Below are 14,212 nucleotides of genomic sequence, written 5' to 3'. Positions count from 1 at the left end.
CCTAAGAAAATTCCCTGCTTTTCGGCAGATGAAAGAAACAAAGCTTTAAGGTTATTGAACGACTATGATGTGATGGCTGTACTTTAAGTTTATGGTTGCTGCTTGTTGCCCATTAAAGCCATTTTATGCTTAATGTGCCCAAGGCTCTGTAGGGATGGTGTGATGACATAGCAGAACCTTCAGAGGACATCAAGTGCCACATTGCTGTGTGCTTCCCAAATGTTGCTATGTGGATGTAACCGATGTCAAATGGCTAGCTAGTGGGGTGTGCCCTAATACCGTTTCAATCGGTGACGTCATTCTGAGACCTTGTAGTTCCCCTTGCTCTGCAAGGGCCGTGGCTTTTGTGGAGCGATGGATAAAGTTGCTCCGTGGGTGACTAGTGTGCAGAGGGTCCCTGGGGTGAGGAGAGGGACGGAAGCAATACTGTTACACGGTGGGCTTTGACCTGATGGTGGGTGGGAGGTCCTGTATAAACAAAATCACTAGTAGTTCGGTGCAGTGCACAACGTATGAATGCCCAGAGGCCGTATCACTGCCAACGCAGACGGATTGACAATAGTGAATGTATCCAACTGATTTAGAACTTCCAATTGGTAATTTCCACCTTTCCACTTGGTTACGAATGCAGCATTAGCACTTGGTCTTTGGAGCGGACCCAGAACTAATTTGATTTATTAGGATCCCCATTAGCTGACGCCAATGGCGACAGCTAGTCTTACTGTGGGTTGACACACGAAAAGACATTACAGATTGAGATTACAATTGACATTTAACATGTTTTTACACGCCATATATATACGAAAGTATGTGGACACCTCTTAAAATGAGTGAATTCGGCTATTTCAGCCACACCCGTTTGAGAGGTGTATAAAATCGAGCACACCGCCATGCAATCTCCATAGACAAAACATTGTCAGAATGGCCTTACTGAAGAGCTCCGTGACTTTCAATGTTGCACCGTCATAGGATGCCACCTTTCCAACAACTCAATTAGTCAAATTGCTGCCCCGGTCAACTGTAAGTGTTGTTATTGTGAAGTGGTAATGTCTAGGAGCAACATTGGCTCAGCCACAAAGTGGTAGGCCACACAAGCTCACAGAACGGGACCACCGAGAGCTGAAGAGCGTAGGGTGTAAAAATCGTCTGTCCTCAGATGCAACACTCACTACTGAGTTCCAAACTGCCTCTGGAAGTAATGTAAGCACAATAATTGTTTGTTGGGAGCTTCATGAAATGGGTTTCCATGGCCGAGCGCTACTCTGGACCAATGGAAATGCGTTCTCTGGAGTGATGAATCATGCTTCACAATCTGGAAGTCTGACAGGCGAATCTGGGTTTGGCAGATTCCAGGAGAACGCTACATGCCCCAATACAAAGTGCCAACTGTAAAGTTTGGTGGGGGAGGAATAATGGTATGGGGCTGTTTTTCGTGGTTTGAGCTAGGCCCCTTAATTCCAGTGAAGGGAAATCTTAACGCTACAGCATACAATGACATTCCAGGCGATTCTGTGCTTCCAACTTTGTGGCAATTGTTTGGAGAAGGCCCTTTCCTGTTTCAGCAGTACAATGCCTCGGTGCACAAAGCGAGATCCGTACAGAAATGGTTTGTCGAGATCGGTGTGGAAGAACTTGACTGGCCTGCACAGAGCCCTGACCTTAACTCCATTGATGAGATGGTTTTGATTGAGCTGTTTTGTATGAACTGCTGTACATTGAGCTACCGTACCGCAAGAGTTTGGACTTCTGTTTTGAAGACATTGTTAATTTTACCGATGATAGGTGTAGTGTTGCTTCATGCGTGGTATGCGTGAAGCAACACTAAACCCATCAGTAGGCTGGTGCTTGTCAAGCAAGAGCAACGGGCACTGTGTCCCGGTTTTGTTGCGTTCATGCCCTTCCCATTGAGTAGTAGTTTGTAGGCTATGTATGTATCAATGTGACATCTAGATGGTTATCAATATTTGTTATTTCTTGTGTAGGCTGCTATTCTACTTGAAAATAAATCATGGGAGGGGAAAAAAATGGCCACGTTAGCTCCCGCCGGCGACACGACCGCAGCGTAATGCCCAGTAGGAAACACTTCCCATCGGCAGGCAGGTTGATACATCACTGGTGCACTGGTTGCAGTCTTATTGACTTGTCGTGCAGCCCAATCAGTCACGCAAAACGGTCTTAAGTGGCAACAATTCTGCCCAATTAGCTGATTGATTTTCCATACATGCGCGCGCGCGCGCGCGCACACACACACACACACACAGTTTGACACACCCACTCGCCCATATTCTGGTCGCCAAATTGGGCCGCCTCTACCCATACTTGGAAGTAACGGGGCGTGTTTCTCTGCCAGGCGTTGCTGACGCCTGCCAGATCTTACAACGCCTGGATAGATGTTATTAAAGGTTATTAATCTGCGATGGCTACAGTCGTAGCCAAAATATGGGAACCCTTGCATTTTTTTCAAGTAACTGCAATCAAAATACCTGCAATCAAGCGCTTCCTATAGCCATCGATAAGCACCTCTGTACTGGCAGTTTGGTCCACTCCAAATTGAGCAAACTGTTCTAGTTCTCCCAGATTTGAAGGGTGCCTTCTCCCAACTGCTGTTTTCAGATCCCTCCATAAATGTTCAATGGGATTTACAGTGCCTTGCGAAAGTATTCGGCCCCCTTGAACTTTGCGACCTTTTGCCACATTTCAGGCTTCAAACATAAAGATATAAAACTGTATTTTTTTGTGAAGAATCAACAACAAGTGGGACACAATCATGAAGTGGAACGACATTTATTGGATATTTCTAACTTTTTTAACAAATCAAAAACTGAAAAATTGGGTGTGCAAAATTATTCAGCCCCTTTACTTTCAGTGCAGCAAACTCTCTCCAGAAGTTCAGTGAGGATCTCTGAATGATCCAATGTTGACCTAAATGACTAATGATGATAAATACAATCCACCTGTGTGTAATCAAGTCTCCGTATAAATGCACCTGCACTGTGATAGTCTCAGAGGTCCGTTAAAAGCGCAGAGAGCATCATGAAGAACAAGGAACACACCAGGCAGGTCCGAGATACTGTTGTGAAGAAGTTTAAAGCCGGATTTGGATACAAAAAGATTTCCCAAGCTTTAAACATCCCAAGGAGCACTGTGCAAGCGATAATATTGAAATGGAAGGAGTATCAGACCACTGCAAATCTACCAAGACCTGGCCGTCCCTCTAAACTTTCAGCTCATACAAGGAGAAGACTGATCAGAGATGCAGCCAAGAGGCCCATGATCACTCTGGATGAACTGCAGAGATCTACAGCTGAGGTGGGAGACTCTGTCCATAGGACAACAATCAGTCGTATATTGCACAAATCTGGCCTTTATGGAAGAGTGGCAAGAAGAAAGCCATTTCTTAAAGATATCCATAAAAAGTGTTGTTTAAAGTTTGCCACAAGCCACCTGGGAGACACACCAAACATGTGGAAGAAGGTGCTCTGGTCAGATGAAACCAAAATTGAACTTTTTGGCAACAATGCAAAACGTTATGTTTGGCGTAAAAGCAACACAGCTGAACACACCATCCCCACTGTCACACATGGTGGTGGCAGCATCATGGTTTGGGCCTGCTTTTCTTCAGCAGGGACAGGGAAGATGGTTAAAATTGATGGGAAGATGGATGGAGCCAAATACAGGACCATTCTGGAAGAAAACCTGATGGAGTCTGCAAAAGACCTGAGACTGGGACGGAGATTTGTCTTCCAACAAGACAATGATCCAAAACATAAAGCAAAATCTACAATGGAATGGTTCAAAAATAAACATATCCAGGTGTTAGAATAGCCAAGTCAAAGTCCAGACCTGAATCCAATCGAGAATATGTGGAAAGAACTGAAAACTGCTGTTCACAAATGCTCTCCATCCAACCTCACTGAGCTCGAGCTGTTTTGCAAGGAGGAATGGGAAAAAATGTCAGTCTCTCGATGTGCAAAACTGATAGAGACATACCCCAAGCGACTTACAGCTGTAATCGCAGCAAAAGGTGGCGCTACAAAGTATTAGCTCAAGGGGGCTGAATAATTTTTCAGTTTTTTATTTGTTAAAAAAGTTTGAAATATCCAATAAATGTCGTTCCACTTCATGATTGTGTCCCACTTGTTGTTGATTCTTCACAAAAAAATACAGTTTTATATCTTTATGTTTGAAGCCTGAAATGTGGCAAAAGGTCGCAAAGTTCAAGGGGGCCGAATACTTTCGCAAGGCACTGTAGATCTGGAGTCATTGATGACCACTTTAGAACAGTCCAGCATTTTGTCTTGAACCATTCCTGGGTGCTTTTTGAAGTGTGTTTGGGGTCATTGTCCTGCTGGAAGACCCAATACCTTCAACGGAGACGCAGCTTTCTGACACTGGTTATGACATTGCACTCCAAAATGCCTTGGTATTCTCCTGATTTCATGATGCCATGCACATGTCCAAGGCCCCCAGAACATCTCTGATTTCATGATGCCATGCACATGTCCAAGGCCCCCAGAACATCTCTGATTTCATGATGCCATGCACATGTCCAAGGCACCCAGAACATCTCTGATTTCATGATGCCATGCACATGTCCAAGGCCCCCAGAACATCTCTGATTTCATGATGCCATGCACATGTCCAAGGCCCCCAGAACATCTCTGATTTCATGATGCCATGCACATGTCCAAGGCCCCCAGAACATCTCTGATTTCATGATGCCATGCACATGTTGAAGGCACCCAGAACATCTCTGGACCTTCATGTCTGACTGTAGGGAAGGTGTTATTTTCTTTGAAGGATTCATTTTGTTTTGTGTAAACAGAGATGGTGTGCTTTACAATATAGCTCTAATTTGGTCTCATCTGTCCACATCAAGGTCTCTGGCGATGAACTTGTAGCCTTGAGATTGCCCATGCTTGGCTACAATCTTGTGTCTGACTTCTTCCTCAGATAATTATCTGGTTTTATTTATTTTCTCTATGTTCATTGCGGTACATACAGTGACACAAAACAGGAGAATGAGTCCTTTTCTCTATTCAAACTGGTTGAATTAGTCATTTTATATTGCAGGCACCTGCAACTCACCACAACTGACAAAAATATTGTCCTGGCCATTTTAGGATTTCTTTGTGTAATTAGCTAACATTTAGTAAATTCAGATTTTTTTGTTTTGTTAAACTGCAAACCAAAGATGTACATTCAGTATGTGGATACCAAAATATTGTTTTATTTAAACAGTTTCCCGAAATAAATTGTGCATTATTTGAAAAAAAGTGCAAGGGTACCAATACTTTTGGCCATGTCTGTACATTATTATTATTATTATTTATTTTTTTACCTTTAATGAACTATATGTAGCCATTGATTCTTGGATAATATAACTTATAAATAATGACGTATTAGTTCAACTGTATACACCATCAGAACCCCAAATATAATCTTGTTTTACTCCATTATTTGTAAACAATGAAATTGTAAACAAACACTGTATAGCTTCAAACATTGTTTAAACTATCATTTTGATCTCATGGATGGTCAATCCTTGCATCCATAGCTTTATCTATGAATTTGGGGGGTTACATTGGATTTCTCCAGCTTCATCCCTAAACTATTTACTCAAAAGGTGGCGCAGAATCTGTTTTGTTTGATCTGCAGAATGCACCTTTAAGTCCTTGTCATGCAGGTTGTTGATAGCCTACGAATGGAGATGCAGCATTACTTCTTCCCATCGTTTCTACATTGCATGGAAGACTGGCCTACGCTGTTTCTACTCCCTATGGAACATTGGCCTTCGCTGTTTCTAATCTCTATAGAACATTGGCCTGCGCTGTTTCTACTCCCTATAGAACATTGGCCTGCGCTGTTTCTAATCCCTATAGAACATTGGCCTACGCTGTTTCTACTCCCTATAGAACATTGGCCTGCGCTGTTTCTACTCCCTATAGAACATTGGCCTGCGCTGTTTCTACTCCCTATAGAACATTGGCCTGCGCTGTTTCTAATCCCTATAGAACATTGGCCTACGCTGTTTCTACTCCCTATAGAACATTGGCCTGCGCTGTTTCTACTCCCTATAGAACATTGGCCTGCGCTGTTTCTACTCCCTATAGAACATTGGCCTGCGCTGTTTCTACTCCCTATGGAACATTGGCCTGCGCTGTTTCTACTCCCTATAGAACATTGGCCTGCGCTGTTTCTACTCCCTATGGAACATTGGCCTGCGCTGTTTCTACTCCCTATGGAACATTGGCCTGCGCTGTTTCTAATCCCTATAGAACATTGGCCTGCGCTGTTTCTACTCCCTATGGAACATTGGCCTGCGCTGTTTCTACTCCCTATGGAACATTGGCCTGCGCTGTTTCCACTCCCTATAGAACATTGGCCTGCGCTGTTTCTAATCCCTATAGAACATTGGCCTGTACTGTTTCTACTCCCTATAGAACATTGGCCTGCGCTGTTTCTACTCCCTATGGAACATTGGCCTGTGCTGTTTCTACTCCCTATAGAACATTGGCCTGTGCTGTTTCTACTCCCTATGGAACATTGGCCTGCGCTGTTTCTACTCCCTATAGAACATTGGCCTGCGCTGTTTCTACTCCCTATGGAACATTGGCCTGCGCTGTTTCTAATCCCTATAGAACATTGGCCTGCGCTGTTTCTACTCCCTATGGAACATTGGCCTGCGCTGTTTCTAATCCCTATGGAACATTGGCCTGCGCTGTTTCTACTCCCTATAGAACATTGGCCTGCGCTGTTTCTACTCCCTATGGAACATTGGCCTGCGCTGTTTCCACTCCACATTTAATATTGGCCTGTACTGTTTCTACTCCCTATAGAACATTGGCCTGCGCTGTTTCTACTCCCTATGGAACATTGGCCTGCGCTGTTTCTACTCCCTATGGAACATTGGCCTGCGCTGTTTCTACTCCCTATGGAACATTGGCCTGCGCTGTTTCTACTCCCTATGGAACATTGGCCTGCGCTGTTTCTACTCCCTATGGAACATTGGCCTGCGCTGTTTCTACTCCCTATGGAACATTGGCCTGCGCTGTTTCTAATCACTATGGAACATTGGCCTACGCTGTTTCTACTCCCTATAGAACATTGGCCTGCGCTGTTTCTACTCCCTATGGAACATTGGCCTGCGCTGTTTCTACTCCCTATAGAACATTGGCCTGCGCTGTTTCTACTCCCTATGGAACATTGGCCTGCGCTGTTTCTACTCCCTATGGAACATTGGCCTGCGCTGTTTCTACTCCCTATAGAACATTGTCCTGCGCTGTTTCTACTCCCTATGGAACATTGGCCTGCGCTGTTTCTAATCCCTATGGAACATTGGCCTGCGCTGTTTCTACTCCCTATGGAACATTGGCCTGCGCTGTTTCTACTCCCTATAGAACATTGTCCTGCGCTGTTTCTACTCCCTATGGAACATTGGCCTGCGCTGTTTCTACTCCCTATAGAACATTGTCCTGCGCTGTTTCTACTCCCTATGGAACATTGGCCTGCGCTGTTTCTAATCCCTATGGAACATTGGCCTGCGCTGTTTCTACTCCCTATGGAACATTGGCCTGCGCTGTTTCTACTCCCTATAGAACATTGGCCTGCGCTGTTTCTACTCCCTATGGAACATTGGCCTGCGCTGTTTCTACTCCCTATGGAACATTGGCCTGCGCTGTTTCTACTCCCTATGGAACATTGGCCTGCGCTGTTTCTAATCCCTATAGAACATTGGCCTGCGCTGTTTCTACTCCCTATGGAACATTGGCCTGCGCTGTTTCTACTCCCTATGGAACATTGGCCTGCGCTGTTTCTACTCCCTATGGAACATTGGCCTGCGCTGTTTCTAATCCCTATGGAACATTGGCCTGCGCTGTTTCTAATCCCTATGGAACATTGGCCTGCGCTGTTTCTAATCCCTATGGAACATTGGCCTGCGCTGTTTCTACTCCCTATAGAACATTGGCCTGCGCTGTTTCTACTCCCTATAGAACATTGGCCTACGCTGTTTCTACTCCCTATAGAACATTGGCCTGCGCTGTTTCTACTCCCTATAGAACATTGGCCTACACTGTTTCCACTCCACATTTAATATTGGCCTGTACTGTTTCTAATCCCCATGGAATATTGGCCTGCACTGTTTCTAATCCCTATGGAACATTGGCCTGCGCTGTTTCTAATCCCTATGGAACATTGGCCTGCGCTGTTTCTACTCCCTATGGAACATTGGCCTGCGCTGTTTCTACTCCCTATGGAACATTGGCCTGCGCTGTTTCTACTCCCTATGGAACATTGGCCTGCGCTGTTTCTACTCCCTATAGAACATTGGCCTCTACTGTTTCCACTCCACATTTAATATTGGCCTGTACTGTTTCTAATCCCCATGGAATATTGGCCTGCACTGTTTCTACTCCCTATAGAACATTGGCCTGCGCTGTTTCTACTCCCTATAGAACATTGGCCTGCGCTGTTTCTACTCCCTATGGAACATTGGCCTGCGCTGTTTCTACTCCCTATAGAACATTGGCCTGCGCTGTTTCTACTCCCTATAGAACATTGGCCTGCGCTGTTTCTACTCCCTATGGAACATTGGCCTGCGCTGTTTCTACTCCCTATGGAACATTGGCCTGCGCTGTTTCTACTCCCTATAGAACATTGGCCTGCGCTGTTTCTACTCCCTATAGAACATTGGCCTGCGCTGTTTCTACTCCCTATAGAACATTGGCCTGCGCTGTTTCTACTCCCTATAGAACATTGGCCTGCGCTGTTTCTACTCCCTATGGAACATTGGCCTGCGCTGTTTCTACTCCCTATAGAACATTGGCCTACACTGTTTCCACTCCACATTTAATATTGGCCTGTACTGTTTCTAATCCCCATGGAATATTGGCCTGCACTGTTTCTAATCCCTATGGAACATTGGCCTGCGCTGTTTCTAATCCCTATGGAACATTGGCCTGCGCTGTTTCTACTCCCTATGGAACATTGGCCTGCGCTGTTTCTACTCCCTATGGAACATTGGCCTGCGCTGTTTCTACTCCCTATGGAACATTGGCCTGCGCTGTTTCTACTCCCTATAGAACATTGGCCTCTACTGTTTCCACTCCACATTTAATATTGGCCTGTACTGTTTCTAATCCCCATGGAATATTGGCCTGCACTGTTTCTACTCCCTATAGAACATTGGCCTGCGCTGTTTCTACTCCCTATAGAACATTGGCCTGCGCTGTTTCTACTCCCTATGGAACATTGGCCTGCGCTGTTTCTACTCCCTATAGAACATTGGCCTGCGCTGTTTCTACTCCCTATAGAACATTGGCCTGCGCTGTTTCTACTCCCTATGGAACATTGGCCTGCGCTGTTTCTACTCCCTATAGAACATTGGCCTGCGCTGTTTCTACTCCCTATAGAACATTGGCCTGCGCTGTTTCTACTCCCTATAGAACATTGGCCTGCGCTGTTTCTACTCCCTATAGAACATTGGCCTGCGCTGTTTCTACTCCCTATGGAACATTGGCCTGCGCTGTTTCTACTCCCTATGGAACATTGGCCTGCACTGTTTCTACTCCCTATAGAACATTGGCCTACACTGTTTCCACTCCACATTTAATATTGGCCTGTACTGTTTCTAATCCCCATGGAATATTGGCCTGCACTGTTTCTAATCCCTATGGAACATTGGCCTGAGCTGTTTCTAATCCCTATGGAACATTGGCCTGCGCTGTTTCTACTCCCTATAGAACATTGGCCTACGCTGTTTCTACTCCCTATGGAACATTGGCCTATACTGTTTCTACTCCCTATAGAACATTGGCCTACGCTGTTTCTACTCCCTATGGAACATTGGCCTACGCTGTTTCTACTCCCTATGGTACATTGGCCTGCGCTGTTTCTACTCCCTATGGAACATTAGCCTGCGCTGTTTCTACTCCCTATAGAACATTGGCCTATGCTGTTTCTACTCCCTATGGAACATTGGCCTGCGCTGTTTCTACTCCCTATGGAACATTGGCCTGCGCTGTTTCTACTCCCTATGGAACATTGGCCTGCGCTGTTTCTACTCCCTATGGAACATTGGCCTGCGCTGTTTCTACTCCCTATAGAACATTGGCCTACGCTGTTTCTACTCCCTATAGAACATTGGCCTACGCTGTTTCTACTCCCTATAGAACATTGGCCTGCGCTGTTTCTACTCCCTATAGAACATTGGCCTGCGCTGTTTCTACTCCCAATAGAACATTGGCCTGCGCTGTTTCTACTCCCTATAGAACATTGGCCTGCGCTGTTTCTACTCCCTATAGAACATTGGCCTGCGCTGTTTCTACTCCCTATAGAACATTGGCCTGCGCTGTTTCTACTCCCTATAGAACATTGGCCTGCGCTGTTTCTACTCCCTATAGAACATTGGATTGGCCTGCGCTGTTTCTACTCCCTATAGAACATTGGCCTGCGCTGTTTCTACTCCCTATAGAACATTGGCCTACGCTGTTTCTACTCCCTATAGAACATTGGCCTGCGCTGTTTCTACTCCCTATGGAACATTGGCCTGCGCTGTTTCTACTCCCTATGGAACATTGGCCTGCGCTGTTTCTACTCCCTATGGAACATTGGCCTGCGCTGTTTCTAATCCCTATGGAACATTGGCCTGCGCTGTTTCTAATCCCTATGGAACATTGGCCTGCGCTGTTTCTAATCCCTATGGAACATTGGCCTGCGCTGTTTCTACTCCCTATAGAACATTGGCCTGCGCTGTTTCTACTCCCTATAGAACATTGGCCTACGCTGTTTCTAATCCCTATAGAACATTGGCCTGCGCTGTTTCTACTCCCTATGGAACATTGGCCTGCGCTGTTTCTACTCCCTATGGAACATTGGCCTGCGCTGTTTCTACTCCCTATGGAACATTGGCCTGCGCTGTTTCTAATCCCTATGGAACATTGGCCTGCGCTGTTTCTAATCCCTATGGAACATTGGCCTGCGCTGTTTCTAATCCCTATGGAACATTGGCCTGCGCTGTTTCTACTCCCTATAGAACATTGGCCTGCGCTGTTTCTACTCCCTATAGAACATTGGCCTACGCTGTTTCTACTCCCTATAGAACATTGGCCTGCGCTGTTTCTACTCCCTATAGAACATTGGCCTACACTGTTTCCACTCCACATTTAATATTGGCCTGTACTGTTTCTAATCCCCATGGAATATTGGCCTGCACTGTTTCTAATCCCTATGGAACATTGGCCTGCGCTGTTTCTAATCCCTATGGAACATTGGCCTGCGCTGTTTCTACTCCCTATGGAACATTGGCCTGCACTGTTTCTACTCCCTATGGAACATTGGCCTGCGCTGTTTCTACTCCCTATGGAACATTGGCCTGCGCTGTTTCTACTCCCTATAGAACATTGGCCTCTACTGTTTCCACTCCACATTTAATATTGGCCTGTACTGTTTCTAATCCCCATGGAATATTGGCCTGCACTGTTTCTACTCCCTATAGAACATTGGCCTGCGCTGTTTCTACTCCCTATAGAACATTGGCCTGCGCTGTTTCTACTCCCTATGGAACATTGGCCTGCGCTGTTTCTACTCCCTATAGAACATTGGCCTGCGCTGTTTCTACTCCCTATAGAACATTGGCCTGCGCTGTTTCTACTCCCTATGGAACATTGGCCTGCGCTGTTTCTACTCCCTATAGAACATTGGCCTGCGCTGTTTCTACTCCCTATAGAACATTGGCCTGCGCTGTTTCTACTCCCTATAGAACATTGGCCTGCGCTGTTTCTACTCCCTATAGAACATTGGCCTGCGCTGTTTCTACTCCCTATGGAACATTGGCCTGCGCTGTTTCTACTCCCTATGGAACATTGGCCTGCACTGTTTCTACTCCCTATAGAACATTGGCCTACACTGTTTCCACTCCACATTTAATATTGGCCTGTACTGTTTCTAATCCCCATGGAATATTGGCCTGCACTGTTTCTAATCCCTATGGAACATTGGCCTGAGCTGTTTCTAATCCCTATGGAACATTGGCCTGCGCTGTTTCTAATCCCTATGGAACATTGGCCTACGCTGTTTCTACTCCCTATAGAACATTGGCCTGCGCTGTTTCTACTCCCTATAGAACATTGGCCTACGCTGTTTCTACTCCCTATGGAACATTGGCCTATGCTGTTTCTACTCCCTATAGAACATTGGCCTACGCTGTTTCTACTCCCTATGGAACATTGGCCTACGCTGTTTCTACTCCCTATGGTACATTGGCCTGCGCTGTTTCTACTCCCTATGGAACATTAGCCTGCGCTGTTTCTACTCCCTATAGAACATTGGCCTATGCTGTTTCTACTCCCTATGGAACATTGGCCTGCGCTGTTTCTACTCCCTATGGAACATTGGCCTGCGCTGTTTCTACTCCCTATGGAACATTGGCCTGCGCTGTTTCTACTCCCTATGGAACATTGGCCTGCGCTGTTTCTACTCCCTATAGAACATTGGCCTACGCTGTTTCTACTCCCTATAGAACATTGGCCTACGCTGTTTCTACTCCCTATAGAACATTGGCCTGCGCTGTTTCTACTCCCTATAGAACATTGGCCTGCGCTGTTTCTACTCCCAATAGAACATTGGCCTGCGCTGTTTCTACTCCCTATAGAACATTGGCCTGCGCTGTTTCTACTCCCTATAGAACATTGGCCTGCGCTGTTTCTACTCCCTATAGAACATTGGCCTGCGCTGTTTCTACTCCCTATAGAACATTGGCCTGCGCTGTTTCTACTCCCTATAGAACATTGGATTGGCCTGCGCTGTTTCTACTCCCTATAGAACATTGGCCTGCGCTGTTTCTACTCCCTATAGAACATTGGCCTACGCTGTTTCTACTCCCTATAGAACATTGGCCTGCGCTGTTTCTACTCCCTATAGAACATTGGCCTGCGCTGTTTCTACTCCCTATAGAACATTGGCCTGCGCTGTTTCTACTCCCTATAGAACATTGGCCTGCGCTGTTTCTACTCCCTATAGAACATTGGCCTATACTGTTTCTACTCCCTATAGAACATTGGCCTACGCTGTTTCTACTCCCTATAGAACATTGGCCTATACTGTTTCTACTCCCTATAGAACATTGGCCTGCGCTGTTTCTATTCCCTATAGAACATTGGCCTGCGCTGTTTCTACTCCCTATAGAACATTGGCCTGCGCTGTTTCTACTCCCTATAGAACATTGGCCTGCGCTGTTTCTACTCCCTATAGAACATTGGCCTGCGCTGTTTCTACTCCCTATGGAACATTGGCCTGCGCTGTTTCTACTCCCTATGGAACATTGGCCTGCGCTGTTTCTAATCCCTATGGAACATTGGCCTGCGCTGTTTCTACTCCCTATAGAACATTGGCCTGCGCTGTTTCTACTCCCTATGGAACATTGGCCTGCGCTGTTTCTACTCCCTATAGAACATTGGCCTGCGCTGTTTCTACTCCCTATGGAACATTGGCCTGCGCTGTTTCTAATCCCTATGGAACATTGGCCTGCGCTGTTTCTACTCCCTATAGAACATTGGCCTGCGCTGTTTCTACTCCCTATGGAACATTGGCCTGCGCTGTTTCTAATCCCTATAGAACATTGGCCTGCGCTGTTTCTAATCCCTATAGAACATTGGCCTGCGCTGTTTCTACTACCTATAGAACATTGGCCTGCGCTGTTTCTAATCCCTATGGAACATTGGCCTGCGCTGTTTCTAATCCCTATGGAACATTGGCCTGCGCTGTTTCTAATCCCTATAGAACATTGGCCTGCGCTGTTTCTAATCCCTATGGAACATTGGCCTGCGCTGTTTCTAATCCCTATGGAACATTGGCCTGCGCTGTTTCTAATCCCTATGGAACATTGGCCTACGCTGTTTCTACTCCCTATGGAACATTGGCCTGCGCTGTTTCTACTCCATATGGAACATTGGCCTGCGCTGTTTCTACTCCCTATGGAACATTGGCCTGCGCTGTTTCTACTCCCTATAGAACATTGGCCTGCGCTGTTTCTAATCCCTATGGAACATTGGCCTGCGCTGTTTCTAATCCCTATGGAACATTGGCCTGCGCTGTTTCTAATCCCTATGGAACATTGGCCTACGCTGTTTCTACTCCCTATGGAACATTGGCCTGCGCTGTTTCTACTCCCTATGGAACATTGGCCTGCGCTGTTTCTAATCCCTATGGAACA

This window comes from Oncorhynchus mykiss, chromosome 28, assembly GCF_057628025.1.
Source record: "Oncorhynchus mykiss isolate SJ-2025 chromosome 28, ASM5762802v1, whole genome shotgun sequence".
In the NCBI taxonomy this organism is placed as follows: Eukaryota; Metazoa; Chordata; class Actinopteri; order Salmoniformes; family Salmonidae; genus Oncorhynchus; species Oncorhynchus mykiss.
The sequence above is the reverse complement of the archived record's forward strand: the minus strand, read 5'-3'. Positions refer to the sequence as shown.